This window comes from Nomascus leucogenys, chromosome 19 (genome assembly GCF_006542625.1).
Source record: "Nomascus leucogenys isolate Asia chromosome 19, Asia_NLE_v1, whole genome shotgun sequence".
NCBI classification, from domain to species: Eukaryota; Metazoa; Chordata; class Mammalia; order Primates; family Hylobatidae; genus Nomascus; species Nomascus leucogenys.
Window position 1 is genome coordinate 9911348 of NC_044399.1, and position 25451 is coordinate 9936798.

General features: G+C 54.1%; 1 protein-coding gene and 1 long non-coding RNA gene across 6 annotated transcripts in view; one reads left to right on the forward strand and one right to left on the reverse strand.

Moving 5' to 3' along the window:
- The window catches only part of HPCAL1 (hippocalcin like 1), a 123831-nt gene that overhangs the window by 80475 nt on the left and 17905 nt on the right, over positions 1-25451 (forward strand). For all 5 annotated transcript variants that reach the window (XM_030800672.1, XM_003272731.3, XM_030800671.1 and 2 more), the window contains exon 2: positions 12989-13074. The gene's annotated coding sequence lies outside the window, so the exon portion shown is untranslated. The remainder of the gene's footprint in view (positions 1-12988; positions 13075-25451) is intronic.
- On the reverse strand, positions 2405-5501 carry LOC115831573. The gene is made up of 3 exons (XR_004027100.1): positions 5425-5501; positions 4468-4472; positions 2405-2415 (listed from the first exon to the last, which is right to left on the reverse strand). It is a non-coding gene; the product is annotated as an uncharacterized LOC115831573 (long non-coding RNA).

Below are 25451 nucleotides of genomic sequence, written 5' to 3' on the forward strand. Positions count from 1 at the left end.
GTCCCCTCACTCACACTCACTACTGCCCTCCACAAACTGCCATGCTTGCTTTGTGCAAGGTGCTGTGCTGGGCACTGAGGCAAGGCCCCCTCCCCCATGGGGCTATGGATGCTAATCTGCAAATCCCAGAAAAGTGGAATCTCAGTGGCAGAGTGGGATGAAGGGGAGGTGCTCAGTGCTATAAAAGCCAGCGGCTGGGAGTTTCAGGGGCTTCCCTAGGGAGGGACCCTGAGCTGGGGTCTGAAGGAAGAGCAGTTCACTGGTGAGTTAGGGAGTGTTCTAGGCAGAGCAAACAGTGCAGTGGCAGCCGGGGCTGGCATTTTTAAAGAAAGCCTCAAGGCTTCTCTTTCTGATTGTGAAGTGAGCTGAGCAGACTGAAATCAAAGATGTGAAAATAAAGATAGAGGCGACAGGCCGAGCGCGGTGGCTCATGCCTGTAATCCCAACACTTTGGGAGGCCGAGGTGGGTGGATCACAAGGTCAAGAGATCGAGACCATCCTGGCCAACATGGTGAAACCCCCGTCTCTACTAAAAATACAAAAATTAGCTGGGCATGATGGCACACGCCTGTAATCCCTGCTACTTGGGAGGTTGAAGCAGGAGAATCACTTGAACCCAGGAGGTGAAGGTTGCAGTGAGCCGAGATCACGCCAGCCTGGCGATAGAGCAAGACTCCATCTCAAAAAAAAAAAAAGAGGTGACAGGAAGACCCCACCGTGAGTGGCCTCCGCTGAGTGCGCATGTGCGTGAGTGGCTGTGCGGTGGTCCTTGCTGAGAATCTGACCTAAGGCCGCCCAGTGGCGTGAGGCCGGCCTGCCGTGCTTACACCCCTGGGGGACTCCAGGACCCCAGTGCTTCCTACTGGTGGCTTCAGCTCCCGGTCACTTGTCGGGAATGCTGTGTCCAGGGCTGAACCCCTGGAGGTTGTGTGGGACAGGGCCCAGGAATCTGCATTCTAGCAAGCACCTGCTCCAGGCTTGCTTCCCTGGCAGGGAGGCTTGGTGATCCAAGTTCCTTGGGTGCGGACACTTGCTGCTTCTCTCGGAGGCCAGGCTGGGCTGTGATTTTTTCATCCAATGTGCTGGGCTGATTTCACTTGCAGATGCAGAATGAGAAGCTGTAGAGGAGACCACGGCGAGCTGTCTGCATGGGTGATGGCAGAATCCGGTGTCTGCCTGGCCAAGTGGTGTCACTAATAGGATTTGCCGAGCCTTTTGGATGTTTGTGGCACGACGGCTGCTGTGGGAACCCAGAGGCTGCTCATTTGCGGGGAATGAATAATTTATTTCTGTTTTCAGATGACTTATTCTTTCATCATGGACACTGCAGCTGAGTTCCCGCATGTTCTGTAGGCTCCTGATTAAGTGGTTTCAGCAGGAGAATTTGGCTTAATCCCCCACTGCCCTGGACGCCTGGTTCCAGGCTGCTGATTTGTCGGCCTCGTGTTGGGGGTGTCCGGAGCCTCTCCTCCCTGGGGGCTTTTCTTCCTGCTCTGCCTGTTTTGGAAGCCTCTGGCCACTGGTCATGTGCTGGCCTTGGGTTTACAGCTGTCTGGCAATTAGAATATTAATGTCGATAACACAGCAGGACTTGCGTGTGACAAGCTGAGCCACATAACGTCACAGTCGCTCTTGAACATCTCGGACTTTTACATGGGCCAGCCACACCCCAGCCTAGGTTGCTCCCTCACCTCCTCAGGGCCTCCCTGATGCCAGTTGCGACATGTGCCATCCATCCTGCCTGGGCCACCATGTTGACCCTCTGGGTCATTGCTCAAGAGCCCACCATGGCTCCCTGTTGCCAAATGCAGCCTGAATTCGGTATTCAAAGCCCTCTGTGAATGGGCTTGGTCCTTCCTCCCTGGCCTCTCTTGCGTGGCTCCATGCTCTGAGCTGCCTACTCACTGACTCATTCATTTCATGTTTATTCTTTGGTGGTGGTTGTTTCAGCACTGAGTGGGTCTGTGGAATCATTTCCATGTTTATTGAGAGTCTGCCTGGCTGCAGATGCTGGGCAGGGGCTTTGATGTAGGAGCAAGACCCCGCCCCAGGTTACAGGTAGGCCCTTCCGGGTGGCCCAGGGCCCTGGGAGGGGGTGGGGGTGTGTGAGATGGCAGCGTGGGAGAGTCTCAAATTTTTGGCATCTTTAATCTGCCCACTGGGTGAGATTGAGGCCTCAGGTGGGTGTCAGGGGCTTTGAATGCCAAACCGCAAAGGTCTGCAGGCTGGAGGAGCTGCAGGAGGTTGTCGTCAGTGGCGGGGGCATTGGAGCTTGGTGGAGGAGACCACGCTTCAGATGGCCAGCTGGAGCACCCTCCCTCCAGCCTCGCTGCCTGGACCCTTCCACCTCTCCATGGACCCACCTCAGGCCCTACCCACCCTCTGCACTGCCTTGCACGGCATTGCTTAATTTCACTGCAATGACTCACTGGGGCTGCTTTCCTCACTCCTTTATTGCTCTCTGGGTGAGGTTTGGTCTCTGGCCCCCCCATGAGGTAGGAACAGTGCCCGGGGAGTGGCCAGTGGGAGAAGCGGGGTTTGCAGGCCAGGTGGGCCCAAGTGTGGTTCCTGGTGCAGTGCTGGTGGCTGTGTCGCCCAGGGCAAGTGGCTCGGAGCCTGTTTCTCATCTGCAGATGGGGGGATGGTCTGTACCTGTCCAGCACCCATGAGGAGCAGGTGGGACAGGGTGTGGCTGTCAAGGGCTCCTGAGGGGACCCGAAAGTGCCACATTCAGCCTTCTGCGTTAAGGACCATGAGTCCAAAGAGTGGCCCCATGTGAATCCGCCTCCTTGTGCCAGCCTTACGGCCTCCTCAGGAAGGGCATGGAGGAGCGGTGGGATGCCCACGGTACCATGGAGGAAGCAGTCCTGGAGGAGTGGTGACTGACCCAGGGCCACGCAGTGACACACTGGAGGCTGGCTCTAGCCTGCTGTGGGGCATGTCCATGTGGAGAGGCGCTTGGTGTATTCCCCTACCCTCTCACCCCCACAGCGTTCCTGGTGCTCTGGGTACCTGCTGTTTCTGAGCCATCCAGGTGGGCACAGGGACAACCTCACCAGGAACAGTGTGGCCCCATGGTGGTAAGCAGGCGATACTGACCCTGGTTCCAAACTGCATTCCTGTTGATCCTTCGTCTTGCTCTTCTGGTATCATTACGAACACAACTTTAGAAAGTTTAACAGTGGTACTCAGAGAGGCTTGTGGCCCCGACTCATGTGACAGTGACCAACAGGTGAAAGGTGACTTGTGGTCTGAACAGCTGCAAGGGACTCTTATTCCGATGCCTGAATCTTTATATCTCTGCCCAGCAGATGACAGCATCTGGAATTATTAGCTGGCCATACCTGGCCCTGTGAGTGCAGGGAAGACCCTTCTTCTCAGGGCCTGCTTGCTCCACTGCACAATGGAAGGGTTGGGCAAGATGGATGTTTTTTTTTTTCTTTCTTTCTTTCTTTTCTCCTTCTTTGCAGTTGAACATTTTTCTTGCCAGTGAAATCACAGGTGGAGGTCTGTGTGTTCGGCAGGTGAATGGCCATGCAGGGGTGGAGGGAGGCCTGGATGCTTTTCTTCCCTGCACTGACAGGACCCCCAATGGGACCCTCAGCCCCCAGAGGACAGTTGGAGACTTCCGGCCTAGGGTTCTAAGGTCTCCTGAGAACGTCATACGCTCGTTGTCTGGCCGAGACAGACAGCGGACAGTCGGCGTGTCTGAGGGCAGGAGGCTCCCCAAATAGAAAGTGCTGGGCTGGGCACGGTGGCTCACGCCTGTAATCCCAGCGCTCTGGGAGGCTGAGGCGGGCGGATCACGAGGTCAGGAGATCGAGACCATCCTGGCTAACAAGATGAAACCCTGTCTCTACTAAAAAAAAATACAAAAAAAAAATTAGCCGGGCGTGGTGGCGGGCGCCTGTAGTCCCAGCTACTTGGGAGGCTGAGGCAGGAGAATGGCATGAACCCGGGAGGTGAAGCTTGAAGTGAGCCGTGATCGTGCCACTGCACTGTAGCCTGGGCGAAAGAGCGAGACTCCGTCTCAAAAAAAAAAAAGAAAGTGCTGGATTGGGAGTGGATTTATTGTTCCCTGCCTCCCCGGGGCCGTCAGCATTTCCCCTATGACTGCCTCACTGTTCTGATGTTGGCAAAGGTTTGTTTTATCTTCCTCCTTCCAGAACAGGAGGTGCCTCAGTGCCTCAGGCGCTGCCTGAGAAGGTCAGTGGCATCTGGGAACCATGGTGAGGGTGGCAGTGACTGGGCTCGGGAGGTTCCAGAATTCTGTTAGTGAGCAGCGAGCTGTTTTATTTTCCTTCCTGCCTCTGGAAGGTCATGAGTGAACAAACAAGTTTCAGTCCCAAGACAACACAGCATGTTTAGGGGCGACCTGTCCCCACCCCACCCCCGTCGCTGGGAGAGGACTGCAGGTCTCACGGTCTCCCTTCTGTCTCTGCTGCCCCCAGGTCCAGGGACTCCTACGATTTCTCTCCCTGGTGCCTGGTATTTTTGTAGCACTCTCTGGTTTTCAAAGTTTTCCTACAACAATTGTGCTTAAAATAAAATATAAACTCCATCCCCAGCCCCCAAGCCCCACTCCCCGCCGACCTCGTCTCTTACTGGGAAGCCCCGTCTTTGTCACCAGCAGCAGCTGTGAGTGCCTTGTCGGTGTTTAAGAGTCCGGGTCGCTGCAGCATCTTGGTGTGTACTGTGGACCCACTGTGTGTGCACCCCCAAATTCCTGTGATGAGACCCTCACTCCGAGTAGGATGTTATTAGGAGGCGGGGCCTTTGGGAGGTAATTAGGTCATTAGTGCCCTTGTAGGAAGAGGACGTGAGCCAGACCTGCCTCTGCTGTCTACCAGGCAAGTATATGATGAGAAGGTGACGTAGGAGGCGGGACTCGACTCCAGAGGCAGGACTCAGACACCAGACCAAATTGAGGACTAGCTAAAACAGGGCCAGGGTAGAAACAGCTTTCCCTAAGACGTGCCCACCAGTGTGCATGTCAGTTTACCACTGCCATGGTAATACCCGGAAGTTACTGCTCCTTTCCATGGCAATCATCTGACGACCTGGAAATTACCACCCTTTTCCTAGAAATTTCTGCATAATCCACCCCCTAATTTGCATGTAATTAAAAATGGGAATAAATCTGATTGCAATGCTGCCTCTGAGCTGCTGCTCTGGGCACACTGCCTGTGGGGTAGCCCTGCCCCGCAAGGAACAGTCCCTCTGCTGCCGCTGTGCACAGCTGCTTCAGTAAAATTGCTAACACTACCGGCTCACCCTTGAATTCTTAGCTGGGTGAAGCCAAGAACCCTCCTGGGCTAAGTCCCAGTTTGGGGGCCCACCTGCCCTGCAAGATCAGGAGCCATCTGTACACCAGAAAGAGAGCCCTCCCCAGAACTCAGCTGTGCTGGCACCTTGATCTTGGACTTCCAGCCCCCAGAACTGTAAGAGGTAAATGTTTGTTATTGAAGCCACCCAGTGTATGGTAATTTGTTAGAGCGGCCTGGAGGGAGACACAGTATTAAGTAAGCCTTCGTGTCTGACTTCACTGAACACTGTGGTTGTGAGATGCATCTGTTGTGTGGGGCATTGAGGTTCATTCTGATTGCTTTATGGGGCTCTGTTGTGACTATACTCCAGTTTCTTTGCCCGTGGAATGTACATGGATGTTTGGATAGTTTCCAGGGTGGGGCTGGGACAAATTGTGCAGCCCAGAGTGTTCCTGCACATGCTTTTTGGTGGACACGTGTCCTTCTTTCTGTTGGACAAACATGAAGGAGGTGAACTGCTGCTTCACGGGGCATATGTGTGGTCACCTTTAGTAAATATGCCAGTTTTTCAAAGTGGTCATAGATAGTAGATTCCTTTTATTACGTGACAAGAGCTCAAATGCCCTGGTAGTGGGAGCGGCAGCAGGAGCTACAGTAAGACATTGCACATTCTCTGGAAGTCAGGGATCCCTGCCAGCCAGTGCCCGGTGCCCCAGGAACCAGGGGTTTGGTGCTGGGCACTAGTCATGACCACTCGCGGCTCAGGTGTTGGGTGGTCTTTCCAGACCTTCACCTGTGTGAAGCTTGCAACCTGGCTGGTCTCATGTGGACATCTTGGCTTCCACCCTGTGCTCTGTGTCTGGTCTCAGACCACAGCCCGCCCTGGTTGTCTCTGCAGGACACGTAGGCTTCTCTGTAACTCAGTTTCTTGAATTGAACAATGGAAGAAAATGCCTCTATGAAGAGAGGTCATTGTGCAAAACGTCTGTGTGACAGTATTCTTGGAGCAACTGTGCTTATCACCTTGGGGCCACAGTGGAATTAGTCATTTGAAAACCACAGTCACCTCCAAAATAGTCATAATCCAAAGGCATCCATCTTTGACTTCAGACCCCATTATAACTTTTTCTCCCTAAGGGACTTTGCTTTGTAATTATGTTGGATTTCAGAATATATTAAAATAATTTGTCATCTCTTGAGCACACATCTGCCTGCTATGAGCAAGCAGGAGAGGCCACTTCTGGTTTTCTGCAGGTCCCAGTGAGCACGTGAAGCCTGCGCCTGGGCAAGAGGTTGGATACTGGGAGGAAGAAGCTTTTCCAGTACCCTTTCCCAAAGACCAGCCAGCGAGGGAAATGGGCAATGAACGCACCCCCACCCCCCGGCCTGAGACTGGGCCAAGAGGGAGGAACTGACCCCAGAAACGGCCCTGGAACCATAACCTGCTTACACTGTGACCTGCAGTGCCCAGGGCGGCAGCCTGGGCTGTTTCTGGAGTTGAGCGGAGAGTTCTCCAGTGTAAACTCCTTAGAGAACATGAATATTCCTGAGGGCCTGGGGTCCGGCACCACCTTCAGTGGACTGGATCACCTTCTTGAAGGCAGAGAGATCTTAAGAGCTTATGTCTGACAGCCCACCCGATGCCCAGCACTCACCTGCATGCACCCCACTGGGCCATGGGCTTCTCAAAGGTGGGGATGCTGTCCCTGTACCTAACACAAATGGCGGGCACTTGGCCTGGGTTTGCAGGGCCTGCTGGGGAGTTCTCCAAGGCAGTTTTATAGCTCAGCTCCAGCACCTTCCTGGGGGCCCAGTCCCGGATTTGAGGCTGCCAGGGGGGATTTGCGGTCAGCTAAGTTGGTACCCATCCATCCCTTCCCCTCTGTAAGGGGTGACAAGCACTAAGACCTGTTATATCCCCTGGCTGGCAGGGCCTGGAAGCTCTACACTCTGTCCCCTTGCTCTTGTGACTCTGCTCTTTGCTTTCCTGTCCACTGGCATATAGGAGTAGGAGTATATTGACTTAGATTCCTTTTTATTATTATTTTTTTTAGTCAGCTTTATGGAAATGTAATTCACATACCCTAACATTTACCCATTTAAAGTATACAATGTAAAGTATACAATTCAGTGATTTTTAGCATATTCACATGTATGTGCAACTATCACCACGGTCAATTTTAGAGTACTTTCATCACTCCAAAAGGAAACCCGTACCCTTTACCTGCTAACCCCTCTTTCCCCATCCCCTCTTCCGCCAGCCCCAAGAAACTACGAATCTACTTTCTGTCTCTGTCCTGGATATTTTATATAGATGGAATCATACCACATTTGTCCTTTTGTGTCTGGCGTCTTTCATTATATTTTTGGGGTTTTGTTGTTGTTTTTGCGACGGAGTCTCACTCTGTCGCCCAGGCTGGAGTGCAGCAGCACTATCTCGGCTTACTGCAACCTCTGTTCCTCCAGGTTTAAGCAGTTCTCTGCCTCAGCCTCCGGAGTAGCTGGGATCACAGGCGCGTGCCACCACACCTGGCTAATTTTTTGTATTTTTAGTAGAGATGGGATTTCACCATCTTGTCCAGGCTGGTCTTGAACTCCTGACCTCGTGATCCACCCACCTCGGCCTCCCAAAGTGCTGGGATTACAGGCATGAGCCACTATGCCAGGCCATTGTTGTTTTTTAAGATACGGTCTTGATCTGTCCCTCGGGCGGGAGTGCAGTGGTATGACCATAGCTCACTGCAGCCTTGAACTCCTGGGCTCAAGTGATCCTTCTGCCTCAGCCTCCAGAGTAGCTGGGACTACACGCATGCACCACCATGCCTAGCTTGTTTATTTATTTAGTAGCAATGAGGTCTCACTATGTTGCCCAGGCTGGTCTCGCAGTGCTGGCTGGGCTCAAGCAATCCTCCCACCTTGGCCTCCCTTAGGGCTGGGATTACAGGTGCGAGCCACCACACCTGGCCAAGAATTGGTATTCCTTAAATATTTGTAGAATTCAGTAGTGAAGTTATTTGGCCAGGGCTTTTCTTTGTGGATAGTGTTTTGATTACTAATTCAATCTCTTCACGTGTTATAAGTCTTTCAAATTGTCTCTTTCTTGAGACAGTTCTGGTAGTTCGTGTCTTTCTACTTGGCTTAGATTTTGCAGGCCTCTCCCTGCTCTTTCAGTCATAGTTGACGTTTATTGAGTTCTTTCTATGTACCAAGCATTTGTTGTGCATTAGCTCATTTAATCTTTACAAAAACTCAATGAGCTAGGTAGTACTACTGTCATCGCCATTTTACAAATGCGGGAGTGGAAGCAGGGAGAGGTGAAATAACAGGTCAAGGTCACAGTATTAGGAAATAGGAAACAGTCCAGCTGGGTTTTGATTCCAGACAGTCCAGCCATGCAGCCCCTGGCCTTGCTGCCTCCCTCTGCCATTCTCCAGAGACTCGGACAGGGGCCTAATGCCTGACACGAACAAAGGGCTGGGGGAGGTAGGGTCGGAAGGGCCCCAGGAAAAGTGTGTGCATAAAGGGCTCAGACTCCCAGTTGCGGAGTTCGGATGTCCCCTCCCAGGGCTTTTGGCTTTTACCCTCCTCTCTCCCAAGCGCGCAGCCAAAGGGCAGCACAGAGCACCCTACCCTAGGGTGTGACGCCCCAGCTGGCAGGAGTTTGGAGCAGTAGATCTGTGCCCAGCAGGTCTGTATGAATCACCCAGGCCTCTGCATTTTGCTTTTCTAGAGGAAGAGGCATGGCAATTTGTAAGACAATCGCCAGACAGAAATCGGGAGCAACCAGACATAACTCAACATAATTATTTCTGCATAATGACTTTTGCTACTTGATTCTGTCTCGCGCAATGACTGTAATCTCTATCTGTCACTGGGAAGCTGGTGGCCAGGGAGCCCCTGTGGCTTAGAGATAGAGCCAGGAGGAAATTTGCAATTCGAGTTAATGGAGTGTTCTCAAGCAGCCTGACAGCCAATGCCTTCAAGGTCTCTGGAACAGCAGACCCCCCTCCTGCTAGGAAGCTGGGTGTCAGAGCTGGCTGTGCAGAGTCCAGCTCACCCACTTCGTCACAGATGGGGAAACTGGAAATGGCAGAGGTCACAGGATGTGTCCAAGGCACAGGCCAACCTGGAACCAGCACTTCCTCTCCACCCTCCCACCACCCAGCATTTTCCCCTTCAGCTGGCCTGGCTGTCGTGGGACAGAGGGAAGATACCTCTGTGGAGCTGGTCCCTGAGAGTGCTGGCCAGGCAGGGCTGCCCCCAGGAGGCTGGAGACAGCGGGGCCTTCGCAGCCAGATAGCGAGGGACCTCAGTGTGGAGATTGGGTGTGCTTGCTGAGCGTGCCAGCAGGCTTGCGCTCACCTGCTCCAGCTGGGGGCATGCAGAGGCCCCTCCTACCCCAGGAGGATGCTTACTCACTGCATTCCATGGCCTCTTAAAAATCCCCTTTAGGCTGGGGCGTGGTGGCTCACACCTGTAATCCCAGTACTTAGGGAGGCCAAGGCAGGCAGATGGCTTGAGCCCAGGAATTTGAGACCAGCCTGGGCAACACAGTGAGATCTCATCTCTACTAAAAATGAAAAAAAAAAAAAAAGATTGAGGTGCACCTGTAGTCCCAGTTACTTGGGAGGCTGAGGCTGGAGGATCGCTTGAGCCTAGGAGGTTGAGGCCACAGTGAGCTTTGATTGTGCCACTGCACTCCAGCCTGAGTGACAGAGAGAGACCCTGTCTCCTGAAAAACAAACAAACAAAAAAACCTTTTAATTAACCAGAGCAGCTGAAAAGAACAGGGCATGGGTTTGGGGATTTGTGTTTTGGGTGCCCCCACACCCCACTTAGCCAAGTGTCACCTGGGCTGGTGTCCCGGAGTCTCTTTCCTCCTCCATAAACGGTTGAGAATGAGCTCTCTGCCAGGGCTGGTGGGAGGGGGATGATGAAATGAGGACCTGGTACATTCTGCTGCTGGCTCCATTGCTGGGTTTCTCCTCATGAAGAGCCCTTGACCCTGTCCAGGTCTTGATTTCTCTGAGTGTCAAAGCAGTGCGCGCGGAACTGTGAGATAAATTGGCTGAGATCATCAATTTGAAAACGCCATGAGAAAATATGGGGCAAGGCGGAGAGCGCAGAGGAGCTTCAGGGCAGCGAGCCCGCGCTATGTGATGCTGTAATGGTGGGTACGCATCGGTACACGTTTGTCAAAGCCCCCGTTTGTCACTCTTGGCCCGCGCCAGGAGTGAACCGTAACGTGAGCTGTGGACCTGGGGGGTGATGCTGGTCAATGCAGGTCCCTCAGTTGTAACAAATGGCCCGCTCTGGCAGGGGATGTGGGTTGTGGGGAAGGCTGTGGCCGGAGTGGTGCAAGGGGTATGTGGGAACTTTCTGCTCAGTTTTGTTGGGAAGACCTAAAAAATAAAATCTTTGGCTGGGCGCGGTGGCTGACGCTTGTAATCCCAGCACTTTGGGAGGCCGAGGCGGGCGGATCACGAGGTCAGGAGATCGAGACCATGGTGAAACCCCATCTCTACTAAAAACACAAAAAATTAGCCGGACGTGGTGGCGGGCGCCTGTAGTCCCAGCTACTCGGAGAGGCTGAGGCAGGAGAATGGCGTGAACCCGGGAGGCAGGGCTTGCAGTGAGCCGAGATTGCGCCACTGCACTCCAGCCTGGGTGACAGAGCGAGACTCCGTCTCAAAAAAAAAAAAAAAAACCTTTTATTTTATTTTATTTTTTTGAGACAACATTTCACTCTGTCACCCAGGCTGGAGTGCAGTGGTGTGATCTCGGCTCACTGCAACCTCAGCCTTCCAGGCCCAGGTGATCTTCCCACCTCAGCCTCCCAGATAGCTGGGACTACAGGCACACACCACCACGCACGGCTAATTTTTTGTATTTTTAGTAGAGATGGCGTTTCATCATGTTGCCCAGGGTGGTCTCGAACTCCTGGAGTCAAGCAATCCACCTGCCTCAGCTTCCCAGAGTGCTGGGATTACAGGCGTGAACCACGGTGTCCAGCCTAAAATCTATCTTTAAAACACACACCACACACACACACACACACACACACACACACACTGCTATCTTAAAAGTATAGTGACCTTGCAGTGAGAATTTCTGGTGGGAAGATGCATGACTTTGTCAGGTCTTGAATTCTAGCTGTGAGTTTACATTCCATAATTGGCCTACAAAATTCTGTATTTGGGAAATGGTAGAAATTTAACTCTGAGCAAGATACACCCTATTTCCAATCACATGTGATGCATCTTGGGGGCATTCATTTGTCAAACATTATTTGTTGAGCACCTGCTGTGTCCAGGCTCTGGATGCACAGACATGAAACGGACGATTTCCCGACCTTGTGGAGCTCACAGTCAGTGGGGTGGGTTGGTGCGTGGGTGGAAGGAGGGGAGAGGTGCAGCGCCCCCATTGTGCAGGAGTGAGGGGAGCCCTGCTGGCACGCAGTACTGTGCTGAGGCTGGGTGTTCTAGGGTGAACAAGCCACTTCGTCTAGTGGGTGTTTGTAAAGCGGGATCATTGCTATGAGGGAGGGAACCTTGTGTTGGGAGAAAGTAATTAGGGAGTGCGCGGTAGATGCGGAAGAGAAACGGGCTGTCAGGTGAAGCGACTGTCAGGATTCCATCCTGGCTTGGCCCCTTGGAAGACACATGATCTTGCAGGTAATTAGCTCCTGTAAGCCTCCATTTTTCCCCATCTGTCAAATGGGGATGATGATTGTGCCTGCCTCCCAGGGCTGCCGTGTGGATTACATTGGATAATGAGTACAAATGCATAGACAGCCTTTAGCAAGGAGCCTAGTTGTATGGAGCTGTCGGCCTCAACACTGTTAATACACATATGTACCAGAGGCTGCAAGTTCACAGAGGAGGGGTCACCAATCCATGCCTGGCGAGCAGGCAGAGAAGAGGGAGGCAGGCCCTTTCCGAGTTCACGCTACATGAAGGGTGCTTGGAACGCTTGTGCCAGAGCTGGCGGTGAGGGTTGAGGGTGGCAGTGGCCGAGCACCTAGACACCCGCAGTGCAAATTTTCCTTCTCGGTCTCTGGGTGGTTTTGTGAGCTGCGGGCTGAATGTCAGGTGATGCGTCCTGACCTTTTCCTGAGCACCTAGTATGTGTCCTGCGCTGGGCCCAGGAGGCATGCTGGGGGCAATGTGGACCTCGAGGAGGTCGGATGATGAGGGGCCAACCCAGGTATGCCAGTCAAGAAACCGTGGAGGCTGGAGGGACCCTGAAGGGGGCAGGGCACAGCCGTGGGTGCCAGGCCTGGGTGTGCCTGATTCCACTGAACCCTCGTAACAGCCCTGGGTGCAGTGTGCTGGGTGAGGACGGAGGCTGTGCGTCTGTGATAACCCCAAGTGACAATGCTGTTGGGATTCGAACCTGAGTTTGTGGACCACAGAGGTCCCGGCCACACTTAGTTTCCCTGCCAGTTTTGTAGTAACCGGCGACCTCACTTGCCAGCATCTCACCTTGGGGCTTCTGTCAACGTCGTGGGCTTCCCGCCCGCTGGGGTACAGCGGCCTTGAGCATGTGCCCCTGCCCACGGTAGCTGGCCGGAGGCCGGGAGCCAGGGGTTTCTGTATTTAGCATGGCACTTGCAAAAGCTGTGATCCCCCAGCAGGCATCACAGAAGCAACCAGAGGGAGGGGCACGGGCTCTGGACCGGGTCGTCACAGCCCGCGTGACCTGTCGCTCTTCTCTTCCAGGGGCATGGTCTAGCGGCCCGGTCAGGACGCGGAAACACTCCCCGGAGTTTCTGACCCACTCCCTCTCGGCCTCCGCCTGGTCTCTGGTAAGTCACCCTCAGAGGCCGACTGGCTCGGGGTGGGTGAGGACTGAGGATGGAAGTGGGTGGCTCCTGCTGTGCCGTGGGATCCTGCCCATGTGTGGGGACTGGACCCAGCTCAGCAGAAACAGCAGGGAAGACTGGGCGTGGGGGGCAGCCCACCCAGCACCCCTAGACAGGTCAGGAAACTGCGGCTCGGAGATTCAGAGAACCACCTCCCCAGGCCCCACAGCCGTCTCGGCACTTGCCCTAAGCTGGCCAGGTCTTTCTGGGTAAATCGCGTGACCTTTGGTGCTTCTGTTTGGGGATTTGTGGGGGGAATGAGGGGCCCAGAACTTGGAGAAGGACGTGTGGATGAGGGCAAGGAGGGCACTGTCATAGTGTCTCGTTTCTTTGTCTTCTATCCCCTGCAGCCCCTGTGCCTGGAAGCTTCCTTCTCCCAGGCTCCTGTGCATGGTCAGGGCCACTCGGCCCTCTGGACCCCCACCCATGCCAGATAAGCTGTCTGCACTGGGAGCTGGGCATGTGGCTTTCCCCTCAGAGCAGTTAGCATAGCCTGCTGGGCCCAGGGTCTGTCTGAATCTGCCAGCCCCCCAGGCCCCTGCCTGCTCTGGGTGCGAGGAAGCCTTGAGGGAGGGCAAAGTGCTTGCTTGCAGCTTGAATGCACCACCCTGGCCTGGCCACTGGTCGCCTCTCCCCCAGTGTTAGCCCGGCTCAGGGGCTTTTTCCATCTAGAATCCTTCCTGGCCCGGCCTGAGCTAACTGCCTGAGCTCGGGAGGGCTCCTCATGACCCTGGTCATCCTGCCAGCTCCCGAGGCAGAAAGGCCCGGCCATGTCCCGGGGCTGCCCTCGGGTCTGGAGAGCCCGCTAGCGATGCTGTGGGGCTGCTCTTCCAGCGTTGAGGGTTTGGTTTTGTTTGTAAGCAAGGAACCAGGTATGCGATGCTGGAGAGTGTGTGATTCTGGCTGTGCCTCTTCACAGCCCCTTCCAGTCTCATGCATATGAAGGTTGATAAAAACGCCCTCTCTGGGGTCAGTGCGAGATCAGACCTGGAGTGAAGTGTCCCCGTTGTATCTGGACCAGCAGGACCTGGCTGCCCCACAGCTCCTCCTCTCTCTCCCTCCTCCCTCTCATGGTCTCATGACTATTATGGTGACTCTTGTCACTCACCACCCTGCCCCACCTGCTCCTGCATACCGTGAGCATCAGCTGGGGCCACGGATGTGGCCAGGGTCAGCTGTCAGAGGCTCCCGGGGGGACACCTGGGGGAGGGACATTTGGGGACAGAGCCCCATCTGGCCATGCCCAGCCCCTGAGAGCCCTCATCACCGACTTCCATCTGGTGAGTTTGGTAGGGTCCTGTATAAGGATTAAAGTCCTCCAAGTCCTCATACAAAGTCGCTTTCCAAAAGTCTGGAATTTTCTTGGCCCTAGACGTGGGAGATGCTCTTTATAATTTTCATCTTCCCACTCAGAAGGAACACCTGTGAATACTCAGCCAGGCGAAAATTTGGACCCGAAACCTGTTAAAGCGTCACTGTCTTAATTTCAGTGTTCGTGAGGGGGTTCTGGGCTGTGTGAGGGGTGGAGGGCAGATGCTAGTGGCAGGTTCCCTCTGTGGCCCTGGTAGATGTGAGTCCTGCAGCCCGTCAGGCCCAGGGCCCAGGGCAGAACCCGGGCGTGGCTGCTTTCCCGCTGGGCGCCAATGCACTCATGTGGTGTTTCCAGGGCGAAGTGAGCTCCCCACCCTCTGCCCGTCCCCTGCCCCGCCCTCAGATCTGCATCCCGTGGGTGGGGTGGCTTTTCCTGCCGTCCTCTTCCTGAGGGAGGGGATTTCTCCTTCCGCATTCTCCGAGAGGAAACATCCAGGCTGGGGCCTCAGCCTCAGGGTGCCGGTTAGCGGGTGGGTAGCTAAGAAAAAAGTACTTTTCTCAGAAGAAAATAGACACAACTGCATGTGAAGGGGCCACTTCCACTCCTTCATTCTCCATCCACCAGCCTTACTGGAGCTGGAAAGGAGGAACATCTGGGTCCGTGTTACCTGGATGTCACCTGCATTCAAGTGTCCTGGCCCGAGGCCACTGTCAGCACGGGTGCACAGGGGAGGCGCCTGGCCCGGCAGGTCGTGCTGAGGCTGATACCCATGTCAAGAAGCTGGAGCAGGCGAAGGGATCAGAAGCGGGTGGAGGAGGTGGTCCGAGGTGTCCATTCCCATCCCCAGACCCCTGGGGCATTTCAGTGCACGCACAGCAAATAATATCACTGCACCACCACCGCTGCCGCTGCCACCACCGCCACCACCACTACCACCACCACCACCCCCACCACCACCCCCCACCCCACCACCACCCATCACCACATCCACGAGTTGAGGGACTCTGGGGTCAGAAGGCACTTTCCAGGACATTCACACCATTGGCCGTGGATGTTGTGGGTCAGGTGATGGGCAGTGGAAGGGCCTTCTGCTTCTCTCTGCCCATGGCCCTCGGTCGTGTACAGCAGGCCGCTCCCCGGGCAGTGGAGAAGCAGCACCTGCATACTAAGGCTCGAGTCCCAGCCTCCCCTACCAGCCTCCCTCTCCACGTCCCCAGACACTCAATGCATTCCTTCCCTTGAGGTGGGTTCATGGAGCACGTACCCTGTGCCAGACAAGCTTCCAGGCTCTGGGCTTCTGATGGAGAACGGACCAGAGTAAACCTGGCCCCAAGGACCTTGAGCTCCACTCAAAAGGAGACAGACAGTGAACTCAATAAAACAGAAATGAGAGAGAGGATCAAGCTGGAAAGGGGATAAAGAATGAGTGTCGGTTTTGGAGAGAGTGCTTGGGGAAGGCCTTCCTGAGATGGGACCTGACCAAAGGCCTGCAGGAGGCCAGGGACGGGCATGCTTCTAGCTAAGGAGCAGCTGGTGCAAAGGGCCTGTGGCAGATGTGCACCCATGGCAAGGAGGGGGGCGAGCAGGCGGCTCAGCCAGGTCGGAGTGGGTCATACCTGAGGGGCAGGACTCTGGCAACCCTGACCACTGAGGAAGACAGGTGTGAGCAGTATCTCGGCACAGCCAGAGTCACACCGTACGGCAGCCCTCTGTGTCCCTTAAATAACGATGCCTCCTCCCAGGCTTAAGAGATCGCTGTTGCTCATAGTGATTTGTGTAGCCAATAATTCTTCTGGAAGAAGTTAGATGAACAGGGCCATGGAGATTTGGGGCCAGAAGAGCAGGACCCCAGGCTTGCCTCCCCTCTGGTGCTGGCCAGGCTGTGGATCCCAGGCGGGCATCTCAGAAAGCCATCTGAGCGGCCTTTCTGGAAGTGCCCTCCTAGGCGGACACTGGTCATGAGGCAAGGCAGCGGGGAAGGGACAATCCTCCTGTGTTATATATACATTGAGGGTTATATTTAGGGTGACTTGGGATGACTTGGCAATATCACTTCCTGTAGGCGTCCCCTCCAGCCCTCAGCCACGGAGGGCAGGTCCTGTCTGACAAGCATTGTGGGCAGACACGTGCCTGCACACACGTACACACCCACATGCACACATACACACACACACACACACACACATTGTGGGCAGGCACAACTTGGCATTCTCATCTGCCCTGGAATCAGTGGAGGGCTGGGGACATTGTCCTGGCCCTTCTGCAGGACCTCCAGGTGCCTGGCAGGGGAATCCCAGCCGTCAGCATCTCCGGAGCATCTGCTCCATGTCGGGCAGTGTGTGAAGGGCTGCATCCAGATCCCACATGAGCAAGACCGGCCTAGGCTCCCCATCTGTTTGGGAAATGCCAGGCGGAGGTGGAAGGAAGGGCGGCTGACCTGCCCGTTAGTCTGCTCAGCCACACAGGCGGCCAGAGCCGAGGCTGCACAAGGACGCTCCCCTGACCTTGCTGCCTGTTGGCCCCGGGTCTCCAGGCCAGGTCCGAGCCAGCCAGGCTCCTCCCCACCCATGTCACCGGCCTCTCTAGGTGGAGTCCACAGTGATCTTTTCTCCCCTTCCCGAGGCATCTAGCACCACCCCAGGCACAGAGCCTGGTGTTTCTGGGACAGCCCAGATTACACATTTTCTCTCAGTTACCCCCTGGAATATTCTTGGACTTCTCAGACCCCATGTGCAAATTTTTAGCTTAGAAGTAATCAATGGGATGATAGACGATGTTTAGCAAATATCTGTTCCTTTGGATGTTCCTAGGCCCCCAGAGGGTCTCCGGGAAAGTGGCTCTTTTGCTGAGGCTAGAGACTGTCTGGGCTAGAATGTGTCTGGTGGGGCTCTCGGAGGGTGCACAGACAGTGCCCCGGTGGCCGAAGATCCACCGTTCCAAGGCCGGATCTGCAGAGGATTTGGAAGTTGTCTGGAAGGAGCGCCTAGATCAGCCGGACCTTCTCTCTCCCTCCCTCCTTGACTTCCTTCCTGCCTCTCGTCAAACAATTACTGTGTACTTCCTGTGTTCTAGGCGCTGTGCAACTAATTGGTTATGGGATTATTTCTAGCCACACCCTGGGTAAATGGAACCCAGCTCTCTGTCCTTGGGAAAAGGGTCAGGAAAGAACTGGGGCCCAGCTGGGAAGCTGGAGGCTTGAGGCTGCTGGTCCACGTTGGAATGCTGCCTCCCTCTGCCATCTAGCACCGAAGCCGGCGCCAGGCTCAGAGCAGGAAATGAACCTTTTGCTGTTGTTGTTGTTTTTGTTTTTTGAGACAGTCTCGCTCTGTCGCCCAGGCTGGAGTGCAGTGGCGCTCACTGCAAGCTCCGCCTCCTGGGTTCAAGCGATTCTCTGCCTCAGCCTCCCGAGTAGCTGGGATTACAGGCACGCACCACCACACCCAGCTAATTTTTGTATTTTGAGTAGAGACAAGGTTTCACCATCTTGGCCAGGCTGGTCTTGAACTCCCGACCTCAGGTAATCCACCCGCCTCGGCCTCCCAAAGTGCTGGGATTACAGGCATGAGCCACCGCGCCCGGCCAGGAACTGAACCTTGGTAGGAGAAGGAAAGAAGGAGTTCCTGTCTTGCTTTCCTGACCAGACTGGAAGTGCTCTGAGGGCGTTTTACACTTCGGTGTCTTCCCAGCACTTAGCACTGTGGCCTGCACGTAAGGGGTGTTCCGTGACTGCGTGTTGGTTACACTTTGTGTGTATGGGTGGTTGCGTTGCCACAACTCTCCCTGCAGAATCTGTGGCCTCTGGTGCTGTGATTTAAAGACTAAAGATGGCAAAGAGTGGCTTTTATGAGCTGCCCCACTCCTGATTATAAACACACTCTCTATGAGTCAGAGGCCTGGGTGATCATGGATAAGTCACTTGCCAACAGTTAACTCCAGACTGTAGCTGCTGGGGCCACCGAGGGCGGCTGGAACATCACCATTCCTGTGCCCAGCGCTTCAGCCGGGCTGAGGCCATTTTATTAAGAATGACTTACTGTTTTTATTGTGTCCCAGAGATATTAAACACGAATCAAATAATACATGTGATGATTCACTGGAGGTTCCCTTCCAAATTTAAAAAAGAATTAAAGAAAAAGTTTTTGACAGGTGTGCTGGTGTGGACACCAGGCAGGCACCCGGGAGCCCTCCCACCTTGAGCTCAGCCGTGGGCAGCACAGCACAGGGTGGACCTTGCCCTGCAGACAGAGCCACGCAGACTGCGCCAAACCCCAGGGAGGACACACGTCTCACAAACACCTCTTCAGTCTAACATTTACAGTGGTATCAATGGTATTTCTTACAAATGGTTTCCACCCAAGATATATTACAATGTGGCCAAACCCCATTCATTTGGGACACGTGAATTCACAATTTGGAAATAGTTCCTTCGGGGCTCATGAACTCAGAGTTTAGTCATTTCTCAAGCAAGGACCTGGCAGAAATGTAGCTTTTTACCATCTGCTAAGACAAGAGCTAGGCAGCTGGGTCTGCTGAACAAGGTCCCGGGGAGAGGGACACCAGTCCTGGCTCAGTGAGCAGCTCCTCAGGTGCTTTGGAAGCCTCCTCTGGGGATAGACTCAAAGAAATTTTCTATTTATTTATGTATTTTTATTTTTAAATATTTTTCTCAAGGATGTTTTTTAGAGCTAGCTCATACCTCAGGGGCCACACTGTCCAAATGCATATTGGATCCTGATGAGGAAAATGAGAGCCGTCAGGGTGTGTGACATAGCCACTGTCACCCAGGCCTCCAGCTCCATTCTGCAGTTGAAAATGATGCCCTCATAACAAAGAGTTCGTGTGTGTGTGTGTGTGTGTGTGTGTGTGTGTGTGTGACAGAGTCTTGCTCTGTCACCCAGGCTGGAGTGCAGTGGCGTGATCTTATCTCGCTGCAACCTCCGCCTCCTGGGTTCAAGTGAGTCTCCTGCCTCAGCCTCCCGAGCAGCTGGATTACAGGCGCCTGCCATCATGCCCAGCTAATTTTTGTATTTTTAGTAGTGACGGGGTTTCACCATGTTGGCCAGGCTGGTCTTGAACCCCTGACTTCAGGTGATCCACCCGCCTCAGCCTCCCAAAGTGCTGGGATTACAGGTGTGAGCCACTGAGTCCGGCCAACAAAGAGTTCTTATCTGTTTATTACAAACGCCCACTCTTTCCAGTCCTTACCTGATCAAGAATTCAGAGGCAATTTTTCAGGTATTTTTTTGACTCGGACTTTACAAATTGGAACTACCATTCAAGTAATTGGTCTGAATTCCTAGGTTTCGATGGTATTTTTCTCTTCTTTCTCCCGGCTGCCTCTCCTCCCCATACTGTGCATTTGTTAATCTACCCATTTGTTCCATATTCTGTTTGTTCTTTATTGCTCTATACACTGCTCCATAATGTTCTCTATCATTTGTCCATTCATCACCCATGAAGGTACATGGAGAGGTCACCAGCTCAGAGGTTTGTAGCAGGGACAAGTTACTTGCTGGTGGTGGTCTCCCCAAAAGTTTGGGCCTGCGAGTCATTGACGCCTACATACTTTGAAAGCACCCCAGGATGAAGTCTGGGACTGGAAAGAGCTCCCACCTCAGCCAGACTCTGGCCTCCTCCCCAGCTGTGTCCCCACCAGCCCTTCTCCAGCCATGCCCTTTTGCCTCCCAGCACACTGGATTCCTCCTGGAATGCCCCTCACCCCGTCTTTGCTGGGTGAGTGTTTTCCCAGCCCCACTGAGCACAGGTATCAGCCCCAGTGCTGTGGGTAAGTCTGGGACCATCTCCTCCATTGTCTGCAAACTCCTGCAGAAAGCCTGGCCTGTGCTGGTCAGCGGGATGCTGCTTTCCCTTTTAAACAGACCCAAAGCAGTCAGCAGCCACAGACTCCCCGGAGATGAGAGAAGGGACCTCATGCCCTGAGGCAGCCCCAGCCTCACTCCCACGCCCTGCAGGTGCTGAGCAGCCCCCAGATCCCGGGCCCCTTTGCTGTCCCAGGGTTGGGCGGTTCTTGCTTCTTGGACCGAGTGGGCTCTGCCCTGCTGTGGCACGACTGGGCTTCTTCTGTCCTTTTTCTTTATTTTCTCTTTGAAGAACGGGAGTTGGAATTTCACTCACCCTGCCCCACCTGGATGTGTCTAGGCCACTGTGATCCCAGGCTCTCTGCCCAGCCGGGCCTCGGGACCAGGTTTTAATGCCGCTGCTCGGGGTGTGCCAAGCGAGAAGGGCTTGCCAGGCAGTGCAGAGATTCCACCGAGCCCAGGCTGCAGCCCCCACCTCCCGCCGGGCTGTGCTCAGTGTCAGGAATCGGCTCCCAAGATCGCCGCCTTTCTTGTAAAGCTGTGCCAATACCCCAGGCATCTGACTGGTGCTTTCCAAATGGCACTCCTTTTACAGGTTCCATTTCCCCTTATCCTCACAACTACTCCATAGAACCTGCAGGCAGGGACCCTTATTCCCATTTTACAGTCAAGGAAAATGAGGCCCAGAGAAGTTGAGACAGCCAGGACCATATGGCTGGAGACGGGGCAGGCTGGGCAGAGCCCCCAGCGGGGCCCCTGGGTCTGCGGGCTACTCCCAGCAGCACCCCTCATATATACACCCCCATCCTGACTGCAGGCCCCCAAAGCTGGTGTTCTGGTTTCATTTCACAGAGGAGCAAACAGGCTGGGTCTGGAGCGTTGACACTGGCAACTCTAGCCCAGCCTTGCCTGACTCCAGGGCATGGCTGCAGGACCCTGGAAGAGCTGCCTGTCCCTCCGTGGCCCCTCCAGGGTGTACTGGGTGCTGGCTGCTGGCAGGGCAGGCTGAGGCACTCGACAGCAGAGTTGGCCCCGTAGTCTCAGTTTTGCTCCCAGTAGGGTGAAACACGGTTCCCTGGGAAAGGGCTGTTGCTCACCTCCTGGCCTGGAACATCACGGTGGAATTTGCAGACAGAATTCTGCCATCTGATGCATAGATCTTCCCCCCAGGCATAGGTCAGTGCTTGAGTCATTCTGCAGCTGGCACAAAGAGCCAGGAAGAATGCGCTCCAAGATGCCTGGGGGTTGGCATGCCAAATCACCAGGCGTCATCAGCACAGCCAAACCAGCGTGGGAGCCTCAGGCAGGGAGCAGCGCCCTGCCAGCTCTTGCTGACTGCATGAGGGGTCACATCTAGAGGGACTGATGAAGGGGCGTCTAAAGCCTCAGTATCTCCAGCCTGCTGTGCCCTCTTACATTTTCTCCCAAAGAGCAGTCAGCTTGTGGTATGCGCCAAGTCCCTGCAAATGGGAAGTTGGGTGATTCACATGGTTGTTTCAACTTTTGAGTTTTTGTTGTGTGATTGAATAGTAATAGAATTATTCTCAGTGTTCTATGGAGCGTTACCGGGTAGTGGGGAGGTGGGCACACTGAGCCTCTACTGTTTCTCCCCTTCACCCCTCCTTGTTGTCATCAACGTGCGTTCTCCTACAGTCATGCTGTGCGCTAATTCCTTTAGTCATTCCTTCCAGCATTACTGAAACTCAGAGTCCTTTGTGGCGTGTGGGGATGCCTCGTCGTGCGGGGCTTGAGTGCCACAGGACCCAGTCCTCACTGCCCCCATGCCCTGGCACACACTGTTCTCTTTGTCTGTCCCACCTGGAGAACTCCTGGAACCTTTAAGCCCTGGCTCAGCCCTCAGCTCTGTCCCATCCCAGCTGACCTCTGTGCTCCTCGCCCAAGCTCCTGGGTCCGCGTAAGTCTCTTCATGCCCATCACTGCTGTTTCATGGGCGTGTGTGGGGGGGTCACTTCAAGGAGCCCCAGAAAGGGTCTCTGTGTCTCGTCCATCCACATATGACTACACCCAGCATGGAACAGGACTCGGGACCCACTGCGGTGTGTACGAAGGAACCAGTTCAGAGACTCCACTCACTTCAGCCTGGTGTTTCTGGGGTCTGTCACTGAAAGCCCCAAATTCACCTTCAAAGTGAGATCCTGGGTGGGGGCAGAGGAAGTCCCAGGCTCTGTGGCCAGGACTGCACACCCAGATTTCCACCGGCCTCGCTCCAGCTTGGCCCTGGCACGGGTGCTGCGTGGCTCTTCTCCCTGCCTGGCATCTGGCACCCTCCACCTCTGTAGAAACACAGAGCTGTCACAGGGACAGATGTACGTGGGTCGGGGGTTGCTTTCAGAAAGTCTGTGGTCTCGTTTTGGTCCTGCCTTTGAGCTTCCTTTTCCTGCTGGGTTAGGGTTCCGGACGGAATGGGAGCCTTCTCTTGGGCGTTTCCCTTTTCCTGTCTCCCTGTTCTCTCCCCAGAGGCTCATGTATGTCCGTTTCACTCACCTCCCTTTCTCTGCTGGGGAGGCAGCTCAAAGAGCTCCTCTCCAAATACTCAAGCTGGAGTGATGTTGGCTCTGTGATGATGCCGCACTGGTCCAGAGAATGACCTCACTGGAGAGTAGCAGCAAGTCTCCCATCCTGTCCCCCACCCCACTGGCTGAGGACCATATAGCTGGGATATGTTCACCTGGGAAGGAGATTGGCACCAGTTTGATGAATGGACCCCCCCCCAAGTCTGGCATGCCCCCAAAACTCTACTCTCCTGCAGCTGCTTCCATGCCAGAAAATGGAGATTTCCAGAATACCAAGTCTGAATGTGCCTTCTTGGAGCTTCAAATCTGAGCAGGAGAGCACTTGACCGTCCTAACCCCTGACCTTCCTCCAGCGATTCCTAAAACTGGAAGAATGACAAAATGTGAGAGCAAGAGGGATCCTAGAAAAAGAACCACTCGCTCATTCCTTTGTTCATGTGCTCAGGCACTGTGCTAGGCCCTTGGAATACACAACCATTCATTCATTTATTGACTGAATTGTGTGCCAGGCCCTGTTGGGGTACAATGGTGAACAAAAGGAGGCAGACAGTCAAGAGATTTTGTAAATATAGTGCCAGGTGGCAGGAAATGCTGGGAAAGCGGTCAGGGTGAGGGACCAGAGGGTGAGGGTGGATGCTCTTTGAGGTGAGTCCTTGGAGGAGGTTTCCCCATAACTGTTGAGCAAGGACATGAACTTGGAGGGAGTGAGCCTTGCAGACACTGAGAGGAAGAAAGAGCAGACAGGTGGAGGGAACTGCAGGTGCGAAGGCCCTGAGGCTGGAATACGCTGAGCAGCTTCTCCGACTGGGACAAATGAAGGATTCTCCTTCCTCCAGGAGCTCCCAGTCTAATGAAGGAAAAAGACAAATAAGTGATGCGTTCAAAGCTGAGTTCATACTAGAAAAATGCTGTTAGAATTCAAAGGGAAGAGCAGTTGTAGGGGCTGGGAAAGGCATGCCTGAGGAGTGAGCCTTGCGTTGAGCTTTGGTGGATGAGTAGGGGTTGGCGGGGTGGCTGAGGCGAGCATGCCACAAGGGTGAACTCATATCTGCAGAGGCACAAGGTGTGCAGGGACAGCCACCCACACATTCCTCTTCCTGTCGCAGTAGCAGTTTCTGCAAGGGAAAGTACATCTCTTGGGGATTTCCCTTTTCCTTTCTCCACCTCTTCCTTCTCGCCAGCTTCATTTAGGGCATTTCAGCCTTGAAAGGGTGGAAAAGAAGGAGGGATTGGTAGAGGAAGGGGGTTTCTATGCCTGCTGGGTCTCTCTCTCTCTCTCTCTTCTCGTACGTTATGTTTTTCTTGTAAGGCTTTGGGGAGTTGTGGGGAGTTTAAGAGGCTGGGGATGGGTAAGAAGTCAGGAAGGGTTCAGTGGATTTCTCAACAACAGGTCATTGGCCTGGAGCCCATCCAGTGGGCAAAACGCCGTGATGCAACAGCTTTCAGGAAGGCCTCCAGAAACGAGCTCTAGGTCAGTGGGTTGGGTTTAGGTGCAGGCACACCCTGGAACTGTCACTCTAGAGGTGTTACTAACCTCCTCTTTCCCCAGATCTGACTCAGCAGGGTTGGCTGTTCCCGCTCCAAAGAGAAGGAGGAACCTCTTCCTTCTGCAGCCCCTCCCCACCAGCCTCATTCCTTAGCTGGGGTCAGACCTGGGGTCCTCATTGCAGCTGGCCTCTGGCAGCGTTCTCAGGCTAGCCCTCCCTGCTGCAAAGAGAACCGTGTGGGACTCACAGGTAATTATGAAATACAAACACCATGATCTTTCATTCAAAGGCACTAAGGAGTGAATAAATAAAGGATACCACAGGGTGCTAATGAGCTTGAAGAGTCCCTGCTTGGTAGCCCCAGATCCAGGGTCCCTGGTATCACCCAGTGAATGCTACTTCTACCCAGCACCAACCACGGAAAATATAGTGGGAGACACATACCTATGTGATTGTAACTTTTTCTATAGCCACATTGAAAAATAAAAAAAATGAAATTAAAAACTTGTTTGATTTAAACCATTAGATCCCAAACGGTATCATTTACCATTTCACATGTAATCAAGAAAGAAAAAGTATTGAGATATTTTATGTTTTTTTTTCATATGAAGTCGTCAAAATCCAGCGTGTATTTTACAGTAAGGGCACATATATGAGTTCAGACTGGCGACGGTTTATGTGCTCAGTAGCCACGTGTGGTGACCGCAGTGGACAAAGCAGCCCTAGCTTACAGGTGGAGACGCGGAGGTACCTGAGAGGGGCGGGGTCTCAGATCAGGCCCTGGGAGCCTTTCAACAGCGCCCTCTAGCGTCGGCCCAGCCACACTTCAGCCTGGATGGTCCCAAATGCATAGGCTCCTCCCTGCACCTGGGTCCTGGCAGCCGGCACAGCCTCCTCGCAATCACCCAGGGGCAAAACTGGCCTCTCCTTGGAGTACTACCGGGAAGCTAAGGCTGCAGGCAGCTTGACTCTCACTTGCTTATTTGGAGGAAAGAAGGACACAGGCCCGAGTTGTTTTGAAAAATGCGATCAGCCCTAGGAGAGGGGCTTAGCTGCAGGGGCCGTGTGGGTCCAGCGGTCACCGGGAGAAAGAACTGGGCTGGGTGCTGGATAAGAAAGAGCACAAACCTGCTTGTCTTCCACCGGCCCCTTCTGCCTTCCACCTTCC